The following is a 15,777-nucleotide window of genomic DNA, read 5'->3' as shown; positions in this document are numbered from 1 at the left end:
GTAAAGGTCGATTATGCATTGGTTATACATGACAATGTTTGTAAGTATTTTCTATGCATGCATGTCATACATATGTTGATTATGAATACATTGACATGGTTGTCGTTGTCATGCATGAGGTCATGATGTGTGGTTGATATGGTCATGCATTGATGACTGGACTATGGTTAGGATGATATTTGTATGTTGTTATGATTATGTTTATACATGTATTGTGCTAATATAGTTGATCTTGTAGATGAGATATCCTCCCTGAACTATACTGAGGTATGTTGATTACGTTTAAATTTTGGTTTAGCTAACATGATATACCTTGTAGGAAGAAAACAACAAAGATGACTAGCAAGATGGTAGACTACAGTTCCTTAGGCTCTCCCTATGGATCAAATGAACAACATGGTGTTGGGAATTCTTCTAAATTAGCAGACACATTGAGAAGCTTTAAGGAAGAATTAAGAAGTTGCAAGGTAGATAATGACAGAATCATGTAGACACAGGAGAAACAAGCAGAATTCAATGCAGTAATCCTTTAGAGTTTTTCAGAATTACAAAGGCAGGGACCACTTCGGATCAACCATGGGCAGAAGGACAAAACAAATGGGGCATATGGTAGTATATATCATGGTGTGCATAGGTCGGATAAGGATGACACGATTACAGATGGAATTTCTTGGATACTTTGGATAGGAAAGGTGATGGAAATAAGTACTAGTCTAGTTCTGGTTCTAACATGCACTATGATCATCATCGTTATCACCCTTACAGGAAGAGTGACAGGGTATATTTTCCAGATGAGTTTAAGAATCTAGGCCACCTACTTTTGATGGATATTTGAAGAAGTTGGGGGATGCAGAGGCTTGGTTACTTGAAATGAAGAATTTCTTTGAACTGCATGAGTACATAGAGAATATGAAGGCTAGAGTAGTTATCTTCAGCCTCAAAAGGAAAGCATACATCTAGTGGGAAGATATAAGACGGTTAGAGACATTAGGATAGAAGACTTGAGTTGGCATGAATTCAAGAGACTCTTTAGAAAGAAATACTTGTCAGAAAGGTACTACGACAACAAAGCCAAGGAATTCTATGAGATCAAAATGAGATCGATGAAACCTCCTTATTAATTGCATGTTTACCAGAAAATTATGGCTGGACACAAGAAAGATATTCTGTAAAACCGAGCTAGTCCCCGGGGATATCAAGGCAATAATCTTTCAATGGCATAAGGAGAAATACCAGTGTAAAGTGGTGCGCAGAGCTTGGGACCTTATTGCGGGATTTGTGTTATGGATGATATGGAAGGAAAGGAACCGACGGATTTTCCAGGACAAAGTGAAGAAGCCGGAAATTGTATGGAGAAGAGCGATTAATCTCATGAGAGAAACAATCCTATCGGAGAAATGGGAGGCGGAAGATTGGAAGACTGATCCAATAGAGGGAGTAATCCTAAACAATTTAAGTTTAAATTATGAAATGGTTTATCAGAAGCAGGAAAAAAGGCATGTAGAGCGAGCTCAGAGCTCAGACAAATTCAGATATCCCAGGGAAAATTTTATCAAATTGAACTTCGATGGTGCTTCAAAGGGGAATCCGGGTAATGCCGGATTCGGAGGAATTTTCCGTGATGACAAGAAGAAGGTTAGATGGATTTATGCTGAATGGGGTGGGGAGATGACGAATAACGAGGCTGAACTCTGGGCGATTCATCAGGGGTTAAGGATCGCAATCAGAAATGGCTATACAAACGTGGAAATTGTAGGCGATTCGCAGATGGCGATTGAGATCATGAAAAAACTAAATAACGGTAGAGACTGGGAACAAATTACCAGCAGTTGGAGAACCGCTGGAATTGTCCAGGAGATAGCGGAACTGCTAAAACGACTGGATTACAAAATTCTCTACCACGTCAGAAGAGACGGGAATCGTGCGGCCGATTACCTGGCGAACTGGGGTTGCAATGGTCAGGGTAGCTTGGTGGACAGCCAATGGACAGCGGTGCAATACAAGAGGGATTGGGCGGACCTGGCAAACATAATTAAAGATGACCATGATCAAGCCACGAACGAGAATTCTGGGGGTAATCAATTGGATTGATGACTGGGTTGGGAGGTCCCAGATAATAAATGCAGGTAGGTACAGTCAGAGGAGTGGTATGATGAAAACGCAGTGGACATCATTCCGACGTCCCGTGCGAACGGTATTACCGGATCAGCACTACCGCACCATAATTAAATAGTGCGATCGGAGAGGGTGGTCAAACGGCTTGTCAGAGCCTCGAATCAGGAAAAGAAATCTAAGTAGGATGGATAGTAAAGGTAACAGCAGGGACAATAAATGGCGATGGTACAGCACCAATATAGAAACTCACCCCGAAATCGGAAAGAGAATAAGTATTCAGTGTGTAAAGGTAAGACATCAATTCAGCCTGTTTGATACCCAGCGAGACGAGATCAGAACAACGCAGAGGTTGCGATACAAGAGAGCTTCTATATCGCTGTGGTATATTCCTCGTGACAGAATTAGAGCCGACATGGAAACCCGAATGAAATCCAGGGTGACGGAAGAGCAGACGCTAGCTGATGAAAGAAACAGAGATAGGAAGGGTAAAATGATTGCAAAGGAGGAGGGGCCGGCAGAGATCTTTGAGATAACTGACGACTCGGAAGATGAAAATCCTTGTCGGGAAAGGAACAGAGCCTATTCAACAAAAGGCAAAGCCACAGGAGGCTCGGTTAACGCTCAGATGGCGGAAGATCAGCCAACATTACCAGTTGAACGGGTCAGGCGGTATGGCAGAGGAATGGGTAACAGAGGAATGGGTGGTAGAGGAATGGGTGACAGAGGAACGGGTAACAGAAAGGTCGCGGGCGGCAGGAGAGGCCGGGGTCAGAGCAGAAGCGAAGGGGACAGAGAAGAAAAGACGGAGCAGGAAGCGGGGCCCGCAAAAAAAGCCAGAAGGTCGATGGAGAAAAGGATTCGCCAGGCAGAGAGAGCCTACCAGCATAACACTAACCCACAAGTCAGGCGACTCATACAGAATTTGGAGGAGGAAGCTCTGCAGGGCCAATCTGACTCCGAAATGGAGGATTGGGAATTCCTGCTGCATGATCCCGGAAACACCAGAGGAAGGATGTCTTTGTTTAAACAATCTCTGCATATTTACTGGGTTATGAAGCGGTTACTAGCGAAGGCCCTTGAACAAGTTGCTACTGAAATGGAGGATATAGCTCAAGGAGGCCAGGAATGGAGAGGGGAACTGAGATTCATACGCATTTCCTTAGAAATGCAGGAGAAGAAGTTGGATGAATTACAACAGATGCTGAAGGGAAAACAATGGGGCGCAGATGGAGAAGCTAGCCAGCAACCAGGAGCCGAAGACGATTGAGGAAAGATATGTATAATTTTGAGAATGAATCTACATAGCTTAGTTAATTGCAGGTTTTTGAATGCTTTAGATAAGGAAAATTGTTATCTGCAAACTAGTAGAATCAGGAACTCTCAGGACTGTTTAGTTTATCTTGCTGCGATATTTAGACTTTGGACTTTTTACTTTTGGTCTGCCATAAAAAACTTGAGATGGCAAAATACTCGGTTTCCCCAAGAGGGCGAGTTATTATTTTTTGATAACATGTACTGCTCTGATTTTATATAAGTAATAGAAAGAGAACCACCCCAGCTTACAAAAAAAAAAAAATGAGATCGATGAAAAATGAGGAGTATACAACCAAGTTCTTGGAGCTTTTGAGGTATGTACTGTATCTTAAATATGAGAAAGATAAAGTTCAGATATTTGTCAATGGATTTTCATTAGCATTTAGAGATCGAATTGAGCATGATGAGCCTCAGTCACTTGAGGAAGTTATTGGGAAAATGAAGCATTGCTATGAACAGTCAAAGCATAAGACAAAATCTCAACAAGGATGGAAAGGGAAAGATAAAGGTAAAGGTAAATCGCAACCAAAAAGAAAAAGGCCTCAAAATGTAGAAGAGAAAGAGAATTTTGCACCATAAAGGAATTCCAACGTGGCTAGACAAGGAAATGGGTTACAACAACATAATGAAGGTGATGGTACTAGACGGTTATAGTGTTGGACATGTGGTAAGGAGCATCTTAGGATGGATTTTCCACAGCATCGGGGTGGTAGACCACATATCTATAGTGCAAAAGAGGTGTAGAATGTTGTGGATGTTGGGCAGAGCATTCATCGTATCTATGCAGCAGTGGATAACAAGCAGGTAGATCATCATGCATCTATCATTGATATGGACGGTAAAATTTGTGATCAAGTTGTTTCTATTTTGATTGACCCTAAATCTAATTATAGTTATGTTAACCCTGACTTGGTGGATAAGTGTGGTTTGAATAAAGAAGTGCATGCAGAATATTGGTTAGTGCAATTGGCTACAGGTACAAAGAAGAGAATTCATCATTAGGTAAGAGCTTGTGCTTTTGAGTTGAATGGTATGCCTACATCAACACATTTGAATGTATTTTCATTGGGATCATATAATATGCTATTGGGTATGGACTGGTTGTATCTTCATATGACCAAAGTGGATTGTTATGAAAAATCCATTGAGTGCTTGGATGACAATGGAGAACCGAGGATCTTGCAGGGTAAGAAGAAATCAACATCAGTTAGGATGGTGACAACTATGCAGGAAAAGCATAGTCGCAGAAAAGGGTGTGTGTTATTTGTAGTACATATTTCTAGTGATAAAGGTAAGGATGATGAAGGTGCAAAGGTATTGAGCAGGTATCCGATCTTGCAGAAGTATCAATATGTGTTTCCCGCAAATATTTCAGAGTTGCCACCTCACAGGGAAGTAGAATTTTCCATTGAGTTGGAATCAGGGGAAGCACCAACATCAAAGGCACCTTACAAGATGAGCACACCAGAGTTATTGGAATTGAAGTTGCAATTGAAAGAGATGCTTGACAAGGGATACATTAATTCAAGTGCATCACCTTGGGGTGCATCAATATTGTTTGTGAAGAAGAAGGATGGTACTCTTAGGCTATGCATTGATTATAGGCAGTTGAACAAGGTAACCATCAAGAACAAATATTCATTGTCAATGATTGATGACTTGTTTGATCAGTTGAAGGGAGCAACATTATTCTCGAAGATTGATCTAAGATCTGGATATCACCAGGTATGCATTGAGGAATAGGACATTTACAAGACAACTTTCCAAACCAAGTATGGGCATTATGAGTTTGTTATAGTTCCATTTGGTTTGACTAATTCTCCAACTACCTTTATCTGCTTGTTGAATAGTGTGTTGTGTAATTATCTCGACAAGTTTGTTATTATATTTATTGATGACATCATGATATATTCTAAAAATGAGGAAGAGCATACCCAACACTTAATAGTGGTGTTGAGATTGCTAAGAGAGAATCAATTGTAAGCCAAGCTTAGCAAATGTATTTTCTTTCCAACGGAGGTACATTACTTTGGATATGTTGTTTCCAAGGAAGGTATAATAGTGGATACAATGAAGATAAGAGCTATCATGGAATGCGTAGATCCTAGAAATGTGGATGAGGTAAGGCCATGTTGATGGTGTTGGACCCGCCAACATGTCAAGGGATCTCCCCAGTAAGAAGTCCCAGTAGTGGATGAGGTAAGGTTGTTTTAATGGTGTAGGAGCCCCAGCAGTGGGTCGTAAGGTATCTCTTTGACCACGGTTGCACACAGAGGTAAGTAAGATGTCCTTGTTGATAACAAGGGTGTGACATGCGCAGTAAGCCAAGGAAGGTGCATGAACAGTTCTAACACACGAAAAGTGAGGTGAGTGCGCCCCTTGGAAACCTTTGTAAACACACAGCTTGGAAGGGAACACGTGAGCAAAGATGCATCACAAACTGGAAGGAAGGTGAACCAACAATCCAAAGTGATGGTTAAACCAACAGCACATCTCAATAAGATTCATACATACATATATATAAAGATTTTATACATAAATGTGTAAGAAAACAGAAACATATATCATTAGAGTAACCAAGATAAATAAAATACAATAACAACACATGCATGAAACGTGTTGGCCCTGTTATATTAAGAAGTGAAAGTCCCAATCATACAGTACAACCATGACCAATCACTAGTCTCGATAACGGAACATTTCATTCACTATCGCCTTCTCCTCCAAAGAGATGTACTAGCTCTACACTATGCAGAAGCCAAGGCTCGTTACAAAACTCTCCAAGCTCTCTCTAAGATACTCCTATCAGAAGCTTGGTTGACCAAAATCCCTTACAATGAGTTATGAGGTACTATAAATAGCAAAGGGTGGGGTGACCCTTGACATTCCCCTTTTTGACTGTTCACCTATCCTCATGACTCTTCAACTACTCTATGACTGTTACATTCAACTATCGACACCTGGAATTTCACTTTACATGACGTTACACACAATCTGCACATGTACCCATGTGAGGCAAAATAGGCTTAAGAAATCAATTCAAGACATGACTAAGACTTGAATAACTATGGGAAGACGAATTCTTCGATATCCTCATGATGGTCGATGGTGGTGAACTGATGCCAAGCTTGGTAGTTTGTGATGGTGTCCATGTACTTTGTGGTGACATCTTTCTAGAAACAAAATATTGCCTCTGTTGCATCCGAGTACACTAATTTCGCTCCTCTATCCAACTCGTCTGATAACATGCACATCATGGTCTTGAGTGTGGCCGAACCAGCGACATACAGATGCATAGTGTGTGCATTGATCACCAAGTCTACACTGGTGGCTATGCACATCAACTCGTCAAAGTACGTGTCCATCTCCATTCATACTTGATTCTTTGTCTTTGCCTCGGTGAGTGTCCAAATAGATGGGATCGAATGTGCGCGCAACAACATACATGCTTATGAACACCCATGCATGGGAAGCCTGCAAATTGGTGATAAGTTGTGGGAGTTCCTCATAGTTATAGATTTGACTCCAGATGCATGCCTGCAACTCTAGTGCCTTGGGCTTCATTAACTTGGGAAAATGTAACAGGCCTCCCTTGTATCTCATTGTCCATGTTTGCATGTGGTCGATAGTAGCATTAAAAATTGACAAGATACTTTCTCTCCTAGCACAGCGCTGCTGCCAACCGTTGATATGGAAAAATGCCTTATGCACAATGCCAAATCTAGAATACAACATCTGCATGACTATCTCAAGGGACATACTTCATCCAGTATCACCTTCTTCAACTCTTATCTAGTGGATGTTGTGACATGTTCTCCTCCCTGCTTGGTCGCCTGTAACTCATTAGCCATTCGCTCGGTCTCTGCTATCAAGAAGCGAACACTCAAGCTGGTGGATTCATCATATGATCTGGTAGCATCAGCCAATGCTATTGGATGCTAGTGCACATCAGATATGATCACTCGTTCTTCAAACTGCAGGAGATGTGTGGACATCTGGAGTATTAACTATGCGCAATTGCACAACTCTATGTTGCAACTCGTCGAATGATATGTTGTGCATATATTCTTTCGAATTGTCTTCAAGGATCTCAAAATCTCCTTGATCACTTAGGACTCGCTCTACTTTCAGATCTAGTGAATTTGGTGGGTCGACCTCTTGGTTGTAAGGCATGAGTTCAATGTCCTATTCTAACTTTGGCTACTCCATCTCCGTATCCATCTCCTCAAGTATTTGTTCAATCTCTTGAACGAAGTTCTGCTCCTGCTACTGCTCACCCTGTCTTCTTTGTATCAGCTACTCAAATGAGTCTAAAACCTGTATGGGTGCATTTTCATCAATCTTTGCATGCTACACCTCCTTATGTGTTTGTCCCTGTTGTGCTTCCTTCTCCTGCCTGCGCAACTCTTGTTCTTCCCAGAGTTGTTGCTTCAACTCTTGCAACTCCTTCACTGTATCCTCCATCCTTTGTTTATCTCTTTGCCTTTGTGCGTTCCTCTTGTCGCGTTATTGCCTCTTCACCTCTATCTCCAAAGATTCTTTCTCCATAATTGGGTCTTCTTTGAACTTGCAGCTTTGTTTTGCCTTTGCGTTGTCAACAATCTTTCTCTTGCCTTTGTCACATGCAAGTATGTTTACACTCTGCCGCTGTTGATGCTTCTTCGCTAACCATTCCACAGCTATGTCGACTGGTTCATTGGGCCTGGAGAAACTATGAAAATATCTCCATGGGTCTTCCTCAGCCCAATGACATGCCCCGTGGATCCAAGGGAATTACAGTCTCATGCAGTGATCCTTTACAACGCAATGTGGGTTGTACGGTTTTAAGCTTCTGGTGCCGAAAGTAAATCTTTTGAACTCTTTTGTCTCGGCATCAACATGTTTGAGGTTTTGTATCTCGTTCAAACCAATCCACAATGGAAGAGTGGGCCATGGTGCCTTCTTCTTCCGATGCAATCTAGCTGACAGTCCTACCGAGATGTGGTACGACACTTCTTGCATGACAAGCTCGTCCATGGCAAACTTCGGTAAAACATACCTCCATTGCTGCCTTCGACATGCAAGGTGGATCCTACTCAAATATCATTTTATACATTGGGGTGACAAAATAATCTGACAACTGTATGATGACTCCATGAAAGCTGCATTCGGAAAGCATTTTGCAATAAGTGTGTACAGAGGTTTCTGCTTATGTCCATACCCACTTCAGGTCTGGGAACTTCTGATGGGCATAGATTGCATCCAGAATGTATGTGGACTTGTAGATATTTGCTTGTTGACCTTTGGGTGGCTGTCAGGCTCCTGTTACCTATTCCTTCAGCCTGTGAGCCAACATGTTGGACCAGTTGCATGGTTTGCCTTCAATGGCTAGTTGGTCCAACGTGATCACCCAACTCTACGGGAAGGTTTTCATGCTCTCTTGGTTGTACAGTCGGCATGCAAAGATGACCAAGTACTGATATGCCTTCCATAGTATATTTGTCTTGTAAATCTAGTTGGGTGTCATCTTGAACTTGGCTGGCTCCTTCACCCATCTCTTTAAGATATCCCTGGAGTTTTCACTGCTGCTGGGTCTACTGAAGGGTGTCTCCAGTATGATCACTAGTTGCGGCAAGTGGTACATCTGATGATAGTCTTGTGCCCTGAAGGTAGCAATGCTTGTCCCGTTGACACTGCTTAACACCATCGTCTCAAGATCAATGTGAAAGATGATCCAATGTATCATGTCCGGTCATGGAAATGCAGGATACCTTCATGTAATCGGTACAAGCTAGAGTTGTGAATGTTCACAAATACCTTGTGGTATTCAAAATCTTCCCCAAATGTGCCTGAGAATGTATCATTGATGTCCTGCCACTTTCGCTTGATGTCTTTGTCTACGAGAAGCTTGGTGTCTTCATAAATCAACAAACTCATAGACACTTGCTCAACTGCATCTCCAGTTGCACTTTTGTTGGTGTCCTTTGACCCTTCTCTCTTGGAGGCCATTGAACCTGAACTATTGAGAGACAGACGAACACCTGCTATCCTTGGAGACATGGCGACATGCATGGCAAGAAATCTGTCAGTTGAAAACCAAAGCAAATTTTAGGATTGACATGCAACATACCCGGGAGACTGATGGCAAGGATTGCGCAATTTTCATCAGGAGGTCGGGAGACTGACTGTCGGAACTGCGCAAAAGGCAGTCTGGACTATCGGGAGGCTGGTTGACTGCTAGAATTGTGCAATGCGCAATCCAGGCTGACCTGTTAGGTGCTGAGATTGTGCAATGCGCAATTTCAGTCAGCAAGGCATGCAGGCCCAGAGACTGCATTGCGCAATTTTCTGGGCTAGCAAAGCATTGCCTCCCAGAATTGCGCAAAGTAAGCCTAGAGGACAGTGTCTAACTAGATTTGCGCATTTTCTGAGGGGAAGATCGAGCCTTCCCTCTCAGAAATGTGCAATGTTGTCCGGGGAAGGCAAGGCCCGAGCCAAGCATTAGGGGAATTTTGAGGTCTAAAATGGGCCTCCTAAGGAAATTATAAAATAATAGTGGAAATAAGAAAATAAGATTAGATTGCATCATCAAATTTTAGAGGGAAAATAGTTAAAACTATTTTTTCCACTCGTATTTTCAACTTATCTCCCTATGGGTTTACTCAAATTTTGAGTGGCAACACACGTTGGATGTAGAATTTGATTCCTCATCCAAGGAGTACCCATGTTGCATAGTTTTGATGGACTCTGCTATACAAAAAATGAGAAATACATGAAAAATGCGATTGCAATCACGCATTTTCATGTATTTCTCATTTTTCATGTAGCAGGGTCCATCGAAAGTATGCAACATGGGTACTCCTTGGATGAGGAATCAAATTTTACATCCAATGAGTACTCTTGCTCGAAATTTGAGTAAAACCTTAGGGAGATAAGTTGAAAATACGAGATGAAAAAGTAGTTTTATTATTTTATTATTTTTAATCCTTTTACTTTTTTACTCCAAAAATGGTAAATCATCCCCCATGGTTGACATAATCATCTTGAATCCTATTAGTTCTTATAAAGTTTATTTTGGTTGTACATTTTTCTTAGGAGGCCCATTTTAGACCTCAAAATTCCCCTAATGGTTGCCCAGACTTGTCAACAGGCGACTGAAAACATATGAAGATCAGAATACATGGCAAAACTAAATGTAAGCGAGACTGAACGATCATGCATGAAAATAGCGAATGCAAGATTCATAAAATGGGAAAACATGCATGTGTGTGAAACGGTGCGAAAATAATGGCATGCATGCAATAGCAGTGAGATGTAAACGAAAACTGAAACGGTGCTTGTACAAGCTAACATGCATGAAAATGATAGCAAGCACTCATAGAAATCAAGCAGACATCATTCACACAAGCCAAAACACAAAAAGCGATAGAAATGGTGCAAAAGACATGTAAAGCAGATTTACCCAAAAATAACTGAGTTAGATGTGCCAAAGACTCCTAGATGTGTTGTGGGATGTCAGAGCTCCAAGATCGATGTGAAGAATGAGCTATGTAACGTCGAATAAATAATTTTGAGGCTCATGACACGCATGCCACAAATCTACAAAAAAGCGACACATGGAGGGAGGTTTATAAAATGATCTTTGCATGTAACCTCCAGCTACTAAAAATAGATCCCTAAAATCTAGGGATGCTTTTTGCATGCTGCTTTTTGCTATTTTGGGAAAAGCAGCCCATGCATGCAAATTAAGTTTGCTGGGTCCCAGAGGGAACCGGTCAACCTGAAGGCACATGCAACAACCTACAAGACTGAGAGAGGGATTTGTGCAGTTTCTGGGCTGGCTGTCCCTGAGGGATTGCGCAATTTCTGGGGTCAACAGGTGATTGCTTCCCAGAATTGCGTAATTTTTGGGTTGAGCTATAGTACTGGGCCAGAATGCATAGTTTTCTCTAGGAATCCTGTTTGGTTGTTCTGCATAATTTTGGAGCTCAACAGGCTGCCCAACAGATTTGCACAATTTCTGGAGGGAAGGCTGGTTCCCCTCTAGAATTGTGCAAATAGGGATATGCTCAGCCAGCAAATAGCTTAAGTCTAGAATGGCTGCTTTTGAAGGGAGTAAATCAAACTAACATGCACAGGCTGGAAAGCCACTGAAAAACAAATGAAGCCTATGTACTTGATGGAGCAAAACACGCTTCGAAGGATGGTTGGCAGGGACGCTCCAAAACGAAGCTAAGGAAAAATTTTGGAGGGTGATTGTAGTCGTTACAACTGGTCATTTATGGGGTTATCAAGTTACTATGGGAGGTTCATCAATAAATTCTCTCACATTACATATCCTATTATGTCATTACAGAGGAAAGGTAAGAAATTTGAACGTACAGAGGAATGTGCAGCTAGTTTTGAGAAATTGAAGTAGATGTTGACAATTGCTCCAGTGTTAAAGATTACAGATTCATACAAATAATTTGTCATATGCATAGATGCTTGCAAGAGAGGACTTGGTGGAGTCCTTATGCAGAAAGGATAGGTAGTGTGTTATGAGTCACAGAAACCGAATGAGCACGAGTATAATTATCTGACACGTGATCTTAAGCTTGTAGCGATCATCCATGTGTTGAAGATGTGGAGGCACTATCTTCTTGGCAAGATGTTTGTATTGATGAGTGACCACAGTGGGTTGAGATACTTGTTCAATAAGACAAACTTGAATGCCAGGCAAGCTATATGGTTGTCCATAATCAATGAGTCTGACTTTGAGATCAAGTACATCAAGGGAAAAGAGAACAGGGTTGCAAATGCTCTTAGCACGCAGATATAGGTAAATCATATAGCAGCTATGAGTTCTTATGGGATAGACTTACAAGATCAGATCTTACAGGAAAGACAACATGATGACAAGTACATGGATCTTATGCACAGGTTAGAGCAAGGTACAAGTGGTCGAATGTGGACTATCATCTTACAGCAGATGGCTTGATTAGATTTAGGGACAGGATATATGTACCAGACAATAGTGAGCTTAAGAAGACTATCTTGAGAGAGTTTCATGTGAAACCGTATTCAGTTCACCCAGGGTATCAAAAGACATTAACAGCGGTGAAGAAGTTTTATTATTTGCCAAATTTGAAGAGAGAAGTGGCATAGTTTGTGGCTAGACGCTTGGATTGACAGCAGGTAAAGTCAAAGTGTAAGCATTCATGTGGAATGCTATAGCCGATTGTAATTCCATAGTGGAAATGGGAGGTCATTTCCATGGATTTCATCACATGTTTGTTGAGGACATCTAGACAACATTATTCCATCATGGTTGTGGTGGAGATGTTGACAAAGGTAACACACTTAATTCCAGTGAAGTGTACTTATTCAGCTAGTGATGTAGCATAGGAATTCATTAGAGTTGTGGCCAGATTGCATGGTGTTCTCAATAATATTGTGATAGACAGGATGATAAGTTCACTTCCAAGTTTTGGAAGGAGTTGTTTGCAGGATTGGGGAGAGAGTTGACCTTTATTACAACTTATCATTCACAGAAAGATGGAAAAATAGAGAGGGTCAACGGGATATTGGAGGAAATCTTGAGGATGTATGTGGTGCATCAATAACGGAAGTGGGAAGAGTATCTTACACTAGTTTATTTCACTTACAACAATATGTATCAAGAATCTTTGAGGAAGAGTCTGTTTGAGGCATTGTATGGCCAAAGTTGTAATACTCCCATCAGTTTGAGTGATCCAGTTAACAGAGTGTTGATTGGACTGGATATGTTGGTAGAGATGGAACAGGAAATGAAGGTAATCAATAAGAATCTAAAGGCAGCACAAGATAGGAAGAAACACTATGAATATCAGAACAGGTACTTTAAGGATTTCAGGTTGGGGAATTGGTGTACTTGTGCATCAAGCCGAAGAATGTGCCAAGATGGAAACTTGGTTTTGTGGGCCTTTCAAGACTCTTGAAAGGATTGGACCAATAGCCTATCGACTTACACTGCCTTCGACAATTAAAGTCCATGATGTTTTCCATTTGTCATTTCTTAAGAAGTATGTTAAATATTTTGATCATGGGATTGACTGGTCTTATTGTAGGTGGTCCCAGATGTATAATTCCAACCACAACCATAGTGTATATTATAGAGGAATATGCTCACTCTCCTGAACTGAGAAATTGAGCAAGTTAAAGTAAAATGGAAGCACTTTGGGCCCGATGAAGCTACATTGGAGATAGTGGATCAGATACAGGCTATGTATCCTTCCTTATTCGTTGGTTGAGCGAATGTTTTTTGTATATGTTTTGGTGTGATGTTTTGGTTTATGTACATATGTATATGGATGTAAATACCGCCATGAGTTGTGTTATAAAGCTCCAATAAGTAGTATGGGTGTCATGTCATTATGGTTGTCATATTGTTATGTTGTCATGTTGGTTTGCTTTTTAGCAGGATGATCATTGTAAACATTGCATAGAGTTAAGTTATAAAGCTCCATGGGCAGTATGTTTTTCTTACAGTAGTCTTGTTGGTTGTAGGTTTCATTGAACATCGAGGATGGTGTTCCCCCAAGGGGGAGGTTTCTGTAACAACCCTGGTGAAAATTCCATGTAATAAAAGTTAATAAGGCAAAATAATAACCATGGTTATGGGACACTTATTCCAAGTTGAATGTTGGGAAAGACATCCTAGTGTGGGTGTTCATTTGGTTTATTATGGCTAAGGAAATTGGAAAAGGCAATGGCAAAGGCTTTGGAAAGGCATGTGGCATTAATTGGAATTTTATTTATGAAAATAATGGAAATTAAGAGAAAATGAAGGTGAAAGGTCACAGGTTTCATGTGAGGATGAAAATGAAGGAAAATAATGGAAAATGAATAAAATAGTGGCCTCATTAATAAAAAGGCTTCTGATGATCAGTTGGTACCCTTTGTAAGTTTAGTTTTGGAGCTCTCTCTTTATTCTCTCTCTCTCTTTCTCTCACTCTTGGACACTGATAGTTTTCTTGGAGCACTTCAGCGTTGGATCAAAAAAATCAAAGAAGGCAAAGGAAAGCAAGGACCAAGCAAGGAAGAGAATAATCTAGCATGCATGGTGTTCTTGGTTCTCTTGTTGTCATTGGCATGGTTTTGCCATGTGTTATAGTTTTTTTTCAGCCTAGCCTTGCCATTTCCATATAGCCTTGTTGTGATGGGGTTCTCATGTTTAGATTGAGATGGATTACGAAATGGATTCGAAACTAAGTCAAGTGGATCTCTGAAAGGAATAACACGTGGCCTAGTGATCCCTGACTCAAACTGTGGATTGCGGAAAAGCCTTGGCTTAGTAACCCCTGAAATAGACTGTGGGTTGTGATAAAGCCAGATTTTGTGTTGCCTCGGTTTGCCTAGGAATCCTTAACCAGTGAATGGCGGGATATATAGTAAATCCTAGAGTTGGGTTCCCTTGATCAGTTCTAGGAATCATTGGCCAGTGACTGGCAAGATATACGGTAAATTCTAGAGGATGGTGTCTTGATTATGGCCTAGTGAACCCTGAATTAGACTATGGATTGCAGTAAATCCTAATGACTAGTAGACAGTAAAATTCCTCACAGTGTAGGTGGATAAATCCAGTGGCATCCATGCTTATTTGGTTTTTTTTTGTTATGTGTCCCACATTCATGCTTGGAATATGGCTTAGGGGTGATTGGCTGGAAGAAATATTTGGTTCAGCTAATCTATGGTTGGGTGGTTCATGGAAGTCCCAAAACCGGTTGGATTTTTCAATCATTAATAAGAATTCCTTCTCCTTGGTATTTCATGTTTAAGTGTATTGGTTTATATGTGGATTTTGTTAGTGTCGGTCTTGAAAGCCCTCCATCAGTGATCAAAGCTCTTTGCATTTGCATTAGTAGGTGTCTCATCAGTGTCAAAATTTGCATCCCGTTAGGCATGCCATAACCCTGATGGAGGAGCTGGTCTGTTCATACCCCTCTTGGCTTTGCTGGATCAGGTCATATCAGTCATTAAGTTTGTCAAGCTCCTCTTGTTTGGTCTTAGTGTCAAAAGTCTAGGTCTAGGGTTGTGGTCATTTGTCTTTGCAAGGTCATGTTTCTGAAAGTCCTTGAGTGACCAGTAAACCAGAGGGAGGATGGTAAACATGTTTCTTTGATATTTTCATCATGTACAGTTCATTTTTAACCTTGGATTTAAAAACTCTGTTTTTAAAGCCAAGGTCATGATAAATTTTGTGAAAAGAATAAATGTCCAAAATTTCTTCAAAAAGGGCAGCAACAACCCTGGTCCCCTTGCCACAGTCCTTCAGATGATCTACCTGCAAAAAGAATCAGGTCAAAGCACTCAAAAAGTCAACTTCAGGATAAAGGAAACCGAGAAAAT

This window comes from Pinus tabuliformis, chromosome Q, assembly GCF_031772625.1.
Source record: "Pinus tabuliformis cultivar Carrire ecotype Pingquan chromosome Q, CPIR1, whole genome shotgun sequence".
NCBI lineage: Eukaryota > Viridiplantae > Streptophyta > Pinopsida > Pinales > Pinaceae > Pinus > Pinus tabuliformis.
This window is presented reverse-complemented; position numbering follows the sequence as displayed.